This window comes from Sinocyclocheilus rhinocerous, unplaced genomic scaffold (genome assembly GCF_001515625.1).
Source record: "Sinocyclocheilus rhinocerous isolate Xijiao unplaced genomic scaffold, SAMN03320098_v1.1 scaffold1168, whole genome shotgun sequence".
Lineage (NCBI taxonomy): Eukaryota > Metazoa > Chordata > Actinopteri > Cypriniformes > Cyprinidae > Sinocyclocheilus > Sinocyclocheilus rhinocerous.
In genome coordinates this window covers 1,766,822-1,770,688 of record NW_015650373.1, presented here as the reverse complement: position 1 = coordinate 1,770,688, position 3,867 = coordinate 1,766,822, and the positions used below count along the sequence as shown (strand labels likewise).

General features: G+C 37.7%; 1 protein-coding gene across 4 annotated transcripts in view; it reads left to right on the top strand.

Moving 5' to 3' along the window:
- The first annotated feature begins 1,221 nt into the window (after window positions 1-1,221).
- LOC107712002 (monocarboxylate transporter 5-like) overlaps window positions 1,222-3,867 on the top strand; it is a 21,260-nt gene continuing 18,614 nt past the window's right edge. For all 4 annotated transcript variants that reach the window (XM_016517125.1, XM_016517124.1, XM_016517126.1 and 1 more), the window contains exon 1: window positions 1,222-1,522. The gene's annotated coding sequence lies outside the window, so the exon portion shown is untranslated. The remainder of the gene's footprint in view (window positions 1,523-3,867) is intronic.

Sequence of the window (3,867 nt, the reverse complement as noted above, 5' to 3'; positions counted from 1 at the left end):
TGGCTGACTCTTAACTTTTATAAAGAATATCTCTGTGGATTTGAGACTTTAGTCTTTGCAACTTTACAGATCTTCTTTATGCACCAAGAGCTTGTAACACTCCAAAGAGAAAGGAAAAAATGAAATTGCATCATATGACCCCTTTAAAGTTGAGACAGGTGAGGTTTTTTTCAACATGCTTCTTAGTAATGGTCAATTATAAAAGTCAATTTTGTCAAACAGATAACGTTTAAAATTAGGTAACTATCACTATTGTTTTATTTTATGAATAACAGAAATATACTATCCTTTTTTCTGTACGTTTGGATTTGTTGTATTTCTTCGCACTCTTCTCATTTTTGCATTTTGTAAACACTCTGGCCTGTCATGGAGCGTTCCTTCCTTGATAACAGTTAACAGTGAAATCACTTGGCTTAGCTTTTGATTGTAAAAGAGTCATCATTTTTACCTTAACATAGATAATAAGAAACAGAGTTTAGCAAAATTAGCGCTTAAGTGTGCAGCATGAATACTAAGAGAGAAGAAATCATGCATTGTTGTCTTTGTTCTATTTTTTGATGTACTGTATACCTGTAATGTACCCTTTGTCACTCATAACTTTTAGTAGATGTTGTTGTGAATGTGTACATTTTTTCCCCGAGCACAAAAACAGCACTGAGAACAGAACACAATATAATCATCATCATAGCAAGTGTGGGTCAACCTACAACCTGTACGTGTGGAAGGTTTGTGTGTGCTTTAAACAGCCGATAAATGTTTTCTAAGTACATTTGTATGGTTAACTTTTCAGAATGCAGCAGGTGTGTTTATAGAAGGTTTGAGACCATAATGAGACCTGCAATGAAAAAGGACACTGCATGGCACTTGCAAGGCAATGTTTTATCTGGGATTACATTATCAAAATGTACAGATCTAGATCTTTTAGGACAGTCTGTCATTCCTTATTTACCTGTGTTGTTCTGAAAAACCCGAAGGTTAACCTGCCTTCAACGTTTTAAGGGCCTAAGCATCTCACATCAGTGCCTTTTATGTTTTTTCCCCCACAATCCATCTGAATACCTAAACATTTATTATTTGCCCCCGAAGCTTTTACAGTGTAGTGCTTTGACCTCTTTCAAATATCCACAGTCCAGGAAAGCCTCTGAAATTATTTCCACTTCAATACTTAGCTTCTGAGTTCCGGTCACATGGTCGTTAAATGCACTAGGGGCCGTCGGATCTGCACAGCCTGAACGCATTGCATCCGATCTGTGCCGGTCCGAGGGGTCAGATGTGACCCCCGAGAGACTCGGAGTCTGGGAGCAAATTTTCAAAAAGAAGGAAAAATCAAGCACTGGGAGTCCAGCCATGGTCAGGGATGACTTTGACGACATTCAACCACTTAGGAGGAGCTGTCACCGGGGAATCTACGGATGTTGCCCGCAGCATGACTGAAGATACGCGCATGAGGAGACATCTATCCAAATCAAGTCTTGACAAGTGAAACCTGGAATACCTAACTGATATCGTTTCGGGAAATATGGTAAGTCTTTCTTTTCGACGCCTTCCATATGTTTGCGTTTATTAAATAGTCCTGGAAAATTTACAAAATGAATTTTTCGGTTGCAAACATATTCACAAATCTATATTAGACAAATCCTAAGTTTTTCAAGGTTAAGTTTAAGGCTGCTTTTACACTGTGCAGATCTGGATTCCCAAATCGGATTTTATGATGACCCGACTAGCCTTCTTTTAAAAGTAACCCGTATCCGATATCTGCGTTTACACAACACGGGCTTAACTTGACGTGGCTCAATGCAGTAGACAGTGATATTAAAAGTCCAAACTCTGCACTCACTATTAATAAAGCATAGGCCAACTGTGTAGGCTATAGAAAAGCAGATGAGTCCAGAATATGAACGCAAAGAGTTTACTTATTGACAGAACTAATAGAAACCTTTTTAATGCGATAGGCTAGTTTTTATCCTAGGCAAAACCATTCATTATAGGCTGGTCTAGCGGTGTTAAGTTAGCAGGTGTGGGTTCAAATCCGCCATTGCATAGTTTTTTCCCTCATTAAAACCAAATGTATTCATTAGTGAATGTATATCAAGAGCAGGGACATGTTTGTGTGCATTATTTGTGATTTCGCCCGAACGAATAGCGAGCCTCCACACACACACACACCAGGTTATCAATAGAAAGCGCTCGTCTGTGCACGAGCCGCCGTCACTGTAACAGCGGCAACGAGCCCTCAGCGTGATTTTAAAAGCAACACATTTCGGCGCCAGATCGCCTCTTATTTAACACAGACGAACGAAATTCATACTCTGATAGTCAACTAGAGATGTTTCATTTGTAATAGAAATATCTGTACTGCTGCGAGATGTTTCACTGAATTCACTGTTATTGGACAAAATAATCAATAACTTCACTGTAACACACTGTACTTTCTCCTAATTCAGTTCACACATCACTGCTCTCCTGATGGTTATACTACAACACTTATTTTGATAATAATTGTTTTTGAATTATTATTATTATTTTTTAAAATATTTAATAAATGTACTGTTATTGGACAAAATGGTCAATAACTTCACTGTAACACACTGCACTTTCTCCAAATTCAGTTCACACATCACTTCTCTCCTGCTGGTTATACTACAACACTTATTTTGAAAATAATTGCATTTGAATGATTTTTATGATTTCTTAAAATATTCAATAAATTCACTGTTATTGGACAAAATAATCAATAACTTCACTGTAACACACTGTACTTTCTCCAATTTCAGTTCACACATCACTGCTCTCCTGTTGGTTATACTACAACACTTATTTCGAAAATAATTGCCTTTGAATGATTTTTATAATTTTTTAAAAATATATTCAATAAACTCACTGTTACTGGACAAAATGGTCAATAACTTAAATTCAGTTCACACATCACTGCTCTCCTGCTGGTTACACTACAACACGTTGGTGAAAGTACAGTGTGTTACAGTGAAGTTGTTGACTATTTTGTCCAATAACAGTGAATTTATTAAATATTTTTTTTTAAATCATAAAAATCATTCAAAAGCAATTATTGTCAAAATAAGTGTTGTAGTATAACCAGCAGGAGAGCAGTGATGTGTGAACCGAATTTGGTGAAAGTACAGTGTGTTACAGTGAAGTTTTTGACCATTTTGTCCAATAACAGTGAATTTATTGAATATTTAAAAAAATCAATGAGATCCATGTATTTTGTACAGAGCGGAGGAAAGCTTGTTTTGAGGAAAACTCGCTTGTAGCTCGTTTTCTACATCACTAAGAAAGAAAAGAGGCGTTAATTGTGTAGTAAAAATGTTTTGCTCGTGATTTATTGATCAGGAAAAGTGGAATCTGTGAATATCTTGCTAACTTTTAACCGAACTCCGATAGGTCCGCTTACACTGCAGGTGCAAATGCACGTACCCGACTCATATCAGATTTATTTCCATATCGGAATCCATGTGCTTTTTTCCTGCTTACACGTTCGCGGGCCATATCCGATCTGTGCCACATGGGAGGGAAAAAAAATCGGAATTCGGTCAGTTGAACCATGCAGTGTAAATGCCGCCTAAGTTAAGTTTCGGTCAGTTGAACCATGCAGTGTAAATGCCGCCTAAGTTAAGTTTCGGTCAGTTGAACCATGCAGTGTAAATGCCGCCTAAGTTAAGTTTCGGTCAGTTGAACCATGCAGTGTAAATGCCGCCTAAGTTAAGTTTCGGTCAGTTGAACCATGCAGTGTAAATGCCGCCTAAGTTAAGTTTCGGTCAGTTGAACCATGCAGTGTAAATGCCGCCTAAGTTAAGTCTCTCTCTCTCTCTCTCTCTCTCTCTCTCTCTCTCTCTCTCTCTCTCCCAA